Source organism: Patella vulgata, chromosome 2, assembly GCF_932274485.2.
Source record: "Patella vulgata chromosome 2, xgPatVulg1.2, whole genome shotgun sequence".
Taxonomy (NCBI): Eukaryota; Metazoa; Mollusca; class Gastropoda; family Patellidae; genus Patella; species Patella vulgata.
Genome location: NC_065880.2, coordinates 72169308 through 72182031, shown reverse-complemented (window position 1 = coordinate 72182031; position 12724 = coordinate 72169308).

Below are 12724 nucleotides of genomic sequence, written 5' to 3'. Positions count from 1 at the left end.
ATGACTTTCTGTGTGCGTATAGTATTGTAACGTTTTGTAAAAACCAATCAGAAAACGACCCTCCCCTGTCGTGTCATATATTCATCAATTCACGTATATCATATATACTGCGTTCGCGGTGTGCAATGAAGTATAATGCCCTTCCTCTCCGCCATGGGTTAGGCAGCCAGCAACAATACATCCACCAGTTATAATTGAAGCTGGGTGCTTGTTAACTATTAAACTCCGTATTAAGCAGTATATATACATAGACAATAATTCTATTGTTCTCCCACTCAATAGAAAATAATTTTCACCAAATTTATTCAAACTTGATATATATATATATGGCCTCTCCACTTCATTACCTCGCATTATTCAAAATCAAATAGCTCTGTAAATTATATTCAAGAGAATCTACGCATTTCATAAAAAAATATATCAAGCATGTTTTGACCAAACAACTACGATAAAAGTTTACAGGTTTATGGTTTATAGGAAACTCCTGGTTTCGCCGGTCGACAGTTATACACAGCTATTCTCGTCCAGTTACTAAATGCCGCTTAAACAATTTAGTAATACATTAGGTTGGCATTGATTTTGCAGACTACTGATACCCACAGGGAACGTGAATTATAAATTAATGTACCAGAGATAAGGCCAATAATGCATAAAGGAAATGAAATAAAATGGGGTTTAACTTCCCACTTTTCTGCACCGACTGGGCTATAAATAAAAACAAGCATACGCCGTATCGTGTGATTTGAGGATAGCAGAGCTACGGCCTACTCTTATTTCAAATTCCAACTTTCAAGGGTTCTTTTACGTGCATGCAAGGCCATCCGCCCTACATCACTGACAAGGGAGAACCACATCGGATTTGTAAAAGAACAAATACTTTTCATACGTGTATTAAACTGAATTAACCAAGGTTGTTTCACTAAATGTGAACCTAGTGGCATAGCTAGAGATTTCGCGGCCCAGGAGGGTCCTTTATTTTGAGCCTATCCCTTCCCCCCTTCCCCACGAAAAACATAAAAAAGTGCACCATAGTTTCAGACAGTAAGTAGTAATTTCGTAGAAAATAACATATATCCCTCAAAGGGGAAGGGCTACTCTAAATGTTTGAAACTTGTGTCTGATGCTTTTGATGTGTCAATAAAATCTATTATTCCGGGTTTCCCAAAATGGTGCTTGAGCGTTGTAAATACCAAATGGTATAACTCAGTTGTTAGGGTTAGATCAGATTCCCAACATAGTTTATATATGGTGATATAACATTGATGAATTAATGCGACTGTCTTAATATGTAAAGACACTAAGTTGCCACCCTATTAGCTATTTATTATAATTACTATAGATTGTTACCCATGATCTGTTTTTAGTGTTCTGTAAAGGGTATCATTACATACAAAGTAATAAAACTGCAACGTTTTTTGACTGCACGGACGATTTAGCTACTGTGGCCTTAACCCACTGAACATTCCTTACGAGTTTGAAAAAAAAGTCAGATGATAAATTTAGTCTGTAGAGTGTTCGTAAGTAGTAAAGTGGTCTATATAAGAAATTAAATGAAAATGAAATGGAATACGGTTTAACGTTCTATTTTTTCTGCGCCGACTGGGCTAATGAAGACGGGCATACGTCATGCAGTTTGCTTTGGGGGGAAATTTTTCTCGGACAGATAGCGGCCCTAGGACCTACTCTTATTTCAAATTCCAACTATCAAGTTTTTTTTACGTGCACGCCCGTGTGTACACGGGACCTCGGGTTTTCGTTCCATCTGACCGACTATACCTTGCCCCTTGCCAGGCCCTGCGTCCTATACCACTGACAAGGAGGAACTTTCTCGGCCAAGGCAGGGCTCGAATATGGGACTTCTTGGTTAGTGAACCGACGTCTTACGCACTGAGCCACCGCGGCTCCCGTCTTATTTAAAAAAACTCTACTGACAGTTCTCCATACAAACCATTTTCACTGAACCGGTGGTTAAAATAAAGAGTTTACAGTAAAGCTAAATAACGACTAATGTCAACAGATAAGACTCGTGGTGTCTGTAAAACAGGACAAAATATTATCTGTTTATCACGGCATATTCTAAGTGACAATGTATAAAACCCAGACTTTTTCTCAATAGATCGATTTCGTACAATTCCACACTATTTTGCGCTACCTGAAGGCAGATAAATTACCACCGACTAAGCATCGGGGTTATTGAATATATTTCCAAATGCACGTATTTTATGGATGCCAGAATGTTTAGCTTTTGTATAAACCCATTGTATGAACATGGCGGCCATGGGGAATTCTCGTACACGATACTGATGCAGGATAAAATATAAAAACATTGAAATGCTTCGGATCTTTTGTATACCAATCATTTATGTCATTGTAAGTTTATATCTCTGTACCTTAAAAATCTATGACACAGGAAATAACAACACAATTACCTTCCCTTTTTTTGCTATTGACAACATGGGGCAGCCATTTGAAGTTAAAAATGATATTTTTGCCAATTTCTCAGCTTGCAATAGCAAACTTATAGGATTAATAGGATTATTCTTTAACAAGGTAGGACTGTTTATGGATACCATCCACTTTAAGGCTTTATTTTAATACATTTTAAAAATATAACTTGAAAATTTGCAATTTCCGCTTTAACGCACACGCCCATGCACTGTGCAATGACCGAACATTTTATCGAATTCCAACTGTCTTAAGAAATATAACCCGGAACCTTCAAATTAACGAGCCAGCGCCTTATCCGCTAGTGGGGTTATATGGCCGAATAGTTAGCACGTTAGGTCTGTCATTGAGTCAACTGGCTCAGTTGTACGTGACAAGAAGTAGGGTCGCCTATCCAACATCGTGGGTTTTCTCCGGGTCCTCCGGTTTCCTACTTTGCTGCAGGTGGAAACCGACGATAAGCCCCTACGTAACCCGATCACCAAAGTCAATCTGTATTTATAAATTTGGTATAATAAACGAATTCATTCCCTTATTCGTCTACTGACTCTTATCATTTTATAAGTGTTTTAAAATTCAACACGCACTTTTGTCTGCGATATTACCCAAGGTGGAAGCGGACGTTATGCCTCAACGAACGAACGACACACACCACTTCAAATCGCTTGGTATTGTTCCGAGAACAGAAACCCAGAGACTGTACCTTTAAGGAATTTTTGATTTCTTAAAAAAAAAGGAATTCTACTAAATTTGTCGATATTTTATCATGCAAATCAATACATGTGACATGATAAAACGTTTACCAAAATAAGAGATTTATTTCAGATTTACTACATAGATTCAGAATGATGATACCAGTAGTACACACAATATTTTTTAGCGGCTTTAATGATTCAGTTGTATGCTATGTCAATATAAAATCTGATTTGAAGCAATGCCAACTTCCGCATTTTTACAAAACAATTCCAATTAAAAATTCTTGTACTTTTAGATCCCATTCGGTCCATTAATGGGAGGTTGAAATGTCTGGTGATTATGGCGGAAGAGAGGATTATGAGCCGCGGTGGTTCAGTCAGTAAGGGGCTTGCTCACTAACCTGGGTTCGATCCCGATGTTGGCCGAAAAAGTTTCCCGGATTTCCCCCTTGTCAGTTATGCACCACCGAAAAGGCGAAACCACGCCAGAAAACCCCGAAGACATTTCTCGGCCAACACCGGGATCGAACCTCCAAGTTAGCGAGTCAGTGCCGTATTCACTCAGCCACCAGGCGTTACGTAGTTGCAGTATCGAAATTCGTTTTCGTAAGTATTATTATCTAACGTAATCTTGCGATTAACTAAACTTACTTATTAATTATTAATCTGTCAATTCCGAAAATAAAATATCTGCTTTCGTTTTTACAATATGCTGGTAGCTGCTTATCGCATAATATGTTTAACAGTTACTTTTCCTTTCTTATGGTTTTTATTTTTGCACAAAAATAAAGATTGTTCCATTGATAAGTTTTATTTTGTTTCTTGTTGGTTTCCATAAAACAATACAGCGTAAAACTCCCTTTGATGTTTCTACGTTGTTTTATTTTATTTCAAGCCTACATTCATAGTCTTTGATGGGGTTTACAGACTAGCTTTGATTAATATGTCATGAACACGACGCTTGTTGTAGGGTTGGCCCGGAAACAGGCATGATATCACTTGTTTTGATCGTTCAACAAAATCGACGAAGTTCGTCGGCAAAAGGCGAAAATGCTTCCGGATACAGCAATGTGAACCATCTATGGAATAAGACATTCTGTTTCTCGTTTTAAAAGAACTCAAAGACTCTTATTTTTCAATTATGAAAATGTCGTCATTTGTAAACAGTGGTCTCCTCCCACATTGTTTTCATTTTACACGTAGTTTGATTTGATCGACACGATGAATGACTCTTATTGTTACATGGAAACGCCAGACCATTTTTATAAAACAAAAGTACACTGCATGTACTTTGATTTCAACAATATGTTAGTACGTATACCTTTTATAACGTACAGAAAGCTGTTTATTCTTCAAAGTTGTTAAATGCTGGGCCATGGGTTTTAAGGGCTGCATATGTAGTAAATACAGGTACTGAAAACCTGGCGGTCCCGGGTTCAATCTCGATGTTGGACGAGAAAGGTCCGGTGTGGTTTCCCCTGGCAAGTAACAGTGTCTGGTCATTCGGATGGGATGCAAAACCGAAGTCCCTTCTACACGCTGGCGTACACGTAAAGGACCATTGACACTTGAGATTCGCTGAAGAGTAAACGTAAAACACCATCTAAAGTTAGATGAGTGGTGCATACAGTAGATGCTGTGGGTGGAGGGGGGGGTGGAGAGAGAGAGAGGGGAGGGGGGTGGAGAGGGGGGACTAACATATTCAATTTTATTTCAATAAATCGCTTCCACGTAGAGCTCTTTAACGGTGGGGGAAATCGGAGGACCCGGGAAAACCCATATGTTCGACAGACGACCAAACTTCTTGTCGCATACGAGTGTTTGCTCGAAACTCTGTATCCTTTACGTTCCAACTTCGTGGGTTTTCTCCGGGTCCCCCGGTTTCCTCCCACTGCTAAAGACCCCTACGCACAAGCGAATTATTGAAATAAAATTAAACCATATGTTAGTCCCGAAATGACCTAGAGTGGACGTTAAACCCCATCTCTCTCTCTCTCTCTCTCTCTCTCTCTCTCTCTCTCTTCTCTCCCTTTACGTACTCGAATCGGGTCAATTTAAGTAATGCTTGTCCTACATAACTATATAAATACAGTAGCGTCATAAAATAGCTTTTTCTCTGGAGATAACATACATTATCTTCTACTTACCGTAAGCATCAAAAACATAAGGCGACCAACAATATACATCCAAAAATATTTAAGAAAAAAAATATCGATAGGTTAAAGTTTAAAGATGGATTATATAAGGGACAAATTTTATTATGGGTTCAAATTGTGTATAAATTATTATTTTGACATTTGTTCACTTGAGAAGCCCATAATCAAATCTCTAGATAATCCGGTGGCTTATTGAGTGGGTTAGACAATACGCGCATCAACATTAGACGATAATATGGCGAACTCTCGGTGACGGCCGATTTGAAAATCAAGATTTTGTTTATTATCGTGGCAATGATACTTGACAATTAAAAATATGAACTGTCAATCGGCAATCGTCGGACACAATTGTGATTAACTTAACCGATGATACGATTGGTCGTGTGACGATACGATTAATTAAAATACCCATATAATTAACTAAGTTTGATGTTATATGATAATAATTTTTGGTGAGATTGTTTTAGTAGATCGAGGCATTTGTCATCTAAGCTTCAACTACAGGGATACTTGCGTACTAAACTTATTAAAACCTTTAAAAAGTTTTATGGCCGTCATATTGACTTGATTGGTAAATATAACATGTCTCTCTCGGCTATTATTCTAGATATATTTAATTGACGCGTATACTATCTCCCTGATAATGTCTGTCTACTACATCGTTAACACTGTTTTGCATACCGATAGTTCATTGGCCAATCACGCTATTTTACCGAGATTTCGCCTAATAGTTTGGATGCAGCTATGGCGGGTGTGGCGCCAGGCAGGGTAAGCTTACTCTTCCGGACACCTGTTACCACTGTTTGTCGTGTATTTTGAACACGCTGAACAGTCCATATGCTGATTACACTATTTTGCCTTATTACACTATTTTGCCTATACCGTTTTTTTTTTGTTTTTTTTTTTTTTTAGGACTTCGAATTTTGTCTAATGGTTTGGATTGTTCGTACTTGGTTTTATTTTATTATGTAACCATACGATTAGCTAACGTGAACATGAATCGATGTGTCGTTGCGATTAGTAGTCAGAAAAATTCAATTAGCTAACATGGTGGTACAATCAGCTAAATCATAAATAATACGATTAACTAATGTAACCTCACGATCAAACGATTAGCTAATGTGACCTAACGATTAGCCAATGTGACCTAACTATTAACTAGTATGACCTAGCGATTAGCTAATGTAACCTAACGAGTAGCTAAGGAAATCATAAGAGATTAGCTAACGACTTAAAGTAATCGTGTAAACTAATGCAACTATACGATTAGCTAATGCATCCTAACGATTAGCTAATGTGACCTAACGATTAGCTAATGTAACCAAACGATTATACGATTAGCTAATGTCACCTAACGATTAGCTAATGTAACCTAACGATCATACGATTAGCTAAACTTACGATTAGCTAACGTAATCTTTTAACTGACGTAATCATGCGATTAGCTAACGCAATCTTACGATTAGCTAATGTAATCATGCGATCAGCTGATGTAATCATGCGATTAGCTGATGTAATCATGCAATTAGTTAATGTAATCATGCGATTAGCTGATATAATCTTACAATCTAACGAAACCTTACGATTAAATAATGTAATTATGCAATGTAGCAGTTGAAATTGCCAATATGATGATCTATGACACCGGATCTTACGAGTATCTATGCTCGTGACGTAATCTTATGATTAGCTAAAGTAAACGTACGATTAGATAAAGTAGCCTTACGATAAGCTAGAGTAATCTTAAGATTAACTAAAGAAATCATACGATGTTAGAGGATCCACATGAATTTGCCAATATAATGATTTATGACACTTTGTACATTTTCGATGTGAAAATTGTTAATTAAAGTTTAATTGGAATATGATCATCTCGAATTTCTTGTTCTCATGAAAGGAATTGTTTGATTTCCACCAAGTAAAGTTAAAATGATAGATATATCATTTCTAACAGCCTTTCAGTCGGTTAAAACTTTCAGATTTCTGTCCTACCCTCCACGATCAGTAAGGGACGGCTTGCATCTGTAAACGCAAAATGTGATGGGGCCCGGTGTGATCTTGCGACGTTACGGGTTACGGTGATATGTTAAACTTGAAGCCATGTGCCTGCCTTCTTTTCCGCGTTAAACGTTTAGAGAGAAGCCGATTTCTTAAACGGTGTGCCATATTTCTATCAACAAACCTTGTATATTTTGTCCTTATTGATGTGAAATGCAGGCGGTGTGTTTAAGTGCATAGCCACCTTTAGCGTAATACCAGGAGTAGCCTCGTCTTAAACTAGTAATACGTGGACCTGTTCATTTTAAACTTTTTTTTTGCGGTGAGTGTGTATATTTACAAAAGGTTTTCAGTTCTTGTATGTCAAGGTCAATGTTTAGAAACGAGAATAGTAAAAGAAATGTAACTGTTCGTGTGTCTATTATATTCAAGATATAACTTCAGTGAGATTTCCCCCAAGATTTTTTGTTTGGATCAAGTATATGTCATTAATCACCATACATTGACACTTTAATTAACTTCTGTTTTCAATAGCACGTAATAGATTTGTACTAGTGCCTAATTATCCTCGTGTACTATGTAACCTACTGGGTCTACTTCATCAAATTTGATTTCGTGTCTACTTGTCGTTGAAGTTAAAAAGCCAGATAAATAGACATTTTCTCCACTTGACCCCAGCAGTCTTAGATATTTACTAAACAATATACAGTGGCGTATGAAGGATATTTGGTTAGGATGGTCTCTCAAAGCAGATTTTGAAAATCGGAGAGTCCATTGTGATTTGTGTGCGGCATCTATCTTGATTCGAATAAAACTTTCAATTTTATATCAATTACATTACTCCAACCATCAAAATGGGCAAATTTACAATATAATTAATGTTTTGAATTCCCCGAACGAAATTGCTAGTCAGGTTGTTTCATATATTTTTAAGTGTCTTCAATGAAGAGCGCCAGAGTTACTTTAACGACTTCTTTAAATTAACCTGAACACCTATGTTCAATAAATGTATTATATTTACGGGTTTAGCTAATTATTGAGGTAGATATAGCCTGTTCGATTCGTAGGCTAGTTTAGATAATTCTCGTTTTTGCCCAATACTGTTTTTCATTTTACCGACAATCCTCTGATGCTTCCAGACTTATTTTATAACATTGTACATCCATAAATCATCACCCCAGATGTTATGTTATAGTTGTATGATCAACTTTTAAACGTTGTATGCTGTACCGTCCTTGGTGGATGTAATGATACAATGAAATCTTATCTCTAGAGGTGGGGAGAGTACCTCTGGATCCACCACCGACTGTATACTAAACTACGCTTATAGGAAAACTTACATTTCATTACTATTGATTTTGACATTGATACGATTCAAAGTACATGTAAATAATGAATTATATATTATGTATATCTGCTGCTTCTATTTGCTGATTAATTCAAACATTTTAGTGGTGACTTGATGATTAAAAAGCACCCAGCTTCTTTAGAAAACTGGGACCGTGATAGGTGTTCTAGACAGTATTGAACCAGATATGTGAATAGATGGTCAAGGCAGTTTTGGGCCAGACATGTGAATAGTTGGTGTAAACAGTATTGAACCAGATATGGTTTTGCAAGTAAGAGAGTTTTATCTTGTTCAGGTATCCGCAACGCGATGGCATCTTTAAGGCATAACACATCGAGAGTTAGATGGATACAAGACACAAATTTGATCCCTTGTATCAGTATTTCCCATTCTTTCCCTTTTTGCTTGATCATTTTTGTTGATTTTGTTGTGTTGAATAGAAGAAAAGGGTTGGACTTTACTGCCAGGTTATGGCGAATATTGGTGATTTTGAGGCCACATATGTTCAACCCAACAAATATGTGGGAAAAAGAGAGAACCGGTCAAAGAGACAATGGTCAATAGTTTACATTACAACAGCGGGGAATTCAATGGTTTCAGACTCTAGGCAATGATCAGCACCAATAATCTGCTAGAGAACTGTTCTATTATTAATTTATATTGTGCAGAAAGTGATTAACATTATAGAAATATATAGATATATATATGTTCTTGTGTGGGTGTAGTACATCCATAATATTTATCTTTACGCAATTTTGATCTGACTATATATCTATTAAGGAGCCGCGGTGACTCAGTGAGTAAGACTCTGGCTCACTAAACAGGAGGTCTCGGGGTGGCCGAGATAGTTCCTAGGGATTTTCCGGCATGGTTTCTCCTTGTCAGTGGAGCAGGATGGGCAGTGTCTAGTCGTTGGGATAGAACAAAACGAAAACCCGAGGTCCCGTGTAAACATTGGCGGTAAGGTTAAAGAAACCTTGACAGTTGGGATTCGAAATAACTGCCAAGGACCCTTTTACGTCCTTACCAACTAATACATTGAATGGTCTCGGTTTTTCGTCCCATGCGACAACCAGATGCTAAAGCGGTCTAATCAGTTTGAGCAAATGAAATTCTAGAATCATCTCGAAAATAGATCCTGCCCCCTCTGTTCAAACTCAGCGATGCAGCCAGAGTGCCTATGTTCAGTGCAATGTTCTAGTCACTTGACTTATGTTCCGTTTAACCGATGTGCATCGTTCATTAAATTAATTAAGTATGCAATATAATATAATAAAATAGCATTTGCTGCAAGGACAGTTCTAACATTTGTACTAAAGAGTAATACATTTACTACATTCTGTCGGTATAATTATCTACCATTTGCAGATCAAGCATTTGCAGATAGTAACACAGAAGAAAATTTACGAAAACCGGTCGTACCATAAATGTGCTGTCTATGAGATAGCAGTGTTTGGATTTGGTGTAAGAATATTTGTATGTAGTTGATATCCACTATCATTTATTATTTGAACACCGGGAACGAACCATATACAAAGCTCTACAGCCTTTACAACAAAATACATGTAGTACATATTTTTGGCTTTTGAGATAAGTGATCTAATGCTTGCACTGTAAAATACAAGATCTGTCAATGGGAATGGTTTCAATGCCATGTTTGTCGTGCTCGTTGGGGATTAAGCTTGCATGGGGCCCCTGACTGAAAATGCCACTGGGGCCCTTGCATCAACAGTAAAAAGGGGGCATATTCTGGTTATTATCCGTCACAGTCGCACAAATGCAGTTTGTATGTATGTATGGTAGGTAGAAAGATGTATTTGGCGCAACGTATGCAGCATAATAAATGACATATTTGTTTGTGGAAGAAATTTTCTTTAAAACTATAATTTGGGGGCGCCTTTAATAGGACTATTTACTCGATCAGATTGTTTTTAAATATATAAACACAATATTTATTAAAATAGGGATTGTATTTGAATAGGGATTGTGGAACAGACATCTTCTGTATTCAACCACTCTCCCTGGGTTAGTGCTTGATATTCGATCACCCAGTAACTAAATGACCAAGAAGGATGCATTTTACATCAAGCGAATCACGTCCATTTACAGCTTTACAGATCCAACTGTCGGTGCTCAATAGATCAAAATCAAAAGACACCACTCTTATCAGTAGTCGTCTTAAAAACAGAATGAACATTCGCCCACCTGAAGCACCTAAAGGAAACAAAACAGACAAACTACCATAATTACACAAAGGTTAACATTATCTTGTGTCGGAAATTGATTGTCTATTCTCTGTATTTATGTCTAAACGTTTCATTTAGCAGTAGAAATTTAAGATTGGTGGTCCTCTTACTAGGAAGCTACAATAAACTCACGAGACATGATTCAAGTTACCATCTTTTTTAGTTAAAATGAACGGTGATATGGTTCCGGTACAGCCAAACTTTCATGCATCAGCATATTTTGGATTGAGACATAAAATGGAATGCAATGCAATGAAGACGGGATTTTTCCTAAGGGAGAATCTAAAGAAGTGAAAACCTTTTTAAACATTAATTAAAATTCTACCAAATGAAGGTTGATATGGTTTCCGGTATAGCCGACTTTTCGTACATAGGTATCTTCTGAATTATGACTTTTTGTCCCACTTTTTCTGACACGAACAGGCTAATAAAGACGGGATTTTATCGAAGGGACAGTCCAATGAAGTGAAGTTGGCTGGAGTGTAATTACATTTGACATTTTCCTTCGACATAATATTTGATTTGTCAAGCATTCATCAGAATTTCTATTCACAAGTGTATGGTCACCGTGAAACGTTAACGAGACAGTATTGAGAGCCAATAAAAGTGTTAATTTTGATTATTTGAATTATAGACAAATAATCACTGAAAAGTAATTTAGAAGAATGTTTTGTGTGTCCCGTGAACACATTGGTGAGCACGTAAAAGAGCCCTTGGCAGTTGGAACTCGGCAAAATTTCCCTAGCAAACTGCGGGGCATATGTCTTCAGTCTCCAGGTTGGTCTAGAACAGTACAAACTGGGTGATTTAATGGTATATATGGACAAAAAACATATTCAAACTAATTAATTTGTCATAATTATGCTTCAAATCCTTCTCAAACATTATAATTGCAAAGAAATGCCCGGCTATTAAAATTCGATCAAACCAGGTCATGTTTACGTCACGTCTTGGGAGTCAGAGGAGAATTCATTGCTTACATAAGACCATGTTGTCTTTAATCGCTTACTATTTATTACAAATATCGAATCCTAATTAAATTCTCGGATTATCCACTACCCGCGTCTTTTTCCATCATTTTTATCTCAGAAAGTATTGTACGTCTAACTCTTCATAAAGTTTATCAACTTGTACATCAAGCGCCCAATGATCGCTTGTGACCTTTGACATCACGCGTGCAGAAGTTCCTAATCGTCGGGCTGTTGATTAGGGAAACCTTTACATTTTTGTCCTGTATACGCTCCATGAATGTTTTTCGGGGAATCCAGTATTTTTCTAGTAAGATTGGATATCTCTACTTTCCATATATACCAAAATTGCCATACTTTTATTGGAAATAACCACCCGATAAATACTTTTCTGGGAACCCATCTTTAAACCCCATTTCTTATCATTTCAGACTGTTTTGTAACTCTCTTTGAGTAGCCACCTCTTCATTCATTTACCTCTCAAGTTTAGCTGGCAGTTGTGTATTTCTAAGAGAAGGGGTAACTTCCACTCGACACAAAAAAAGTCATTTCGGGACTAACATATGGTTCAAACAGTAGGAAAAACAGAGGACCGGGAGGTCACCCAAGATGCTAGGCAGGCGACCCTACTCATTATTCCTTACAAGCCACTCAGCCCCCTTGTTTATTTGATAGCATTTTATTTATTAATAACAGGATATACGAAAATGTTTTTAAATTGAGGAATTTCCATTTTGCATCATTTGAATTTTTTTTTTAAAAACCCAGACTAATATGGATTTTAATATGATCAACGGAGGTGTGGGAAATGGTTTTGTTTACCGACAGACTTGAATTGACATCTGAATATAGTTATATGTTTTTAGAA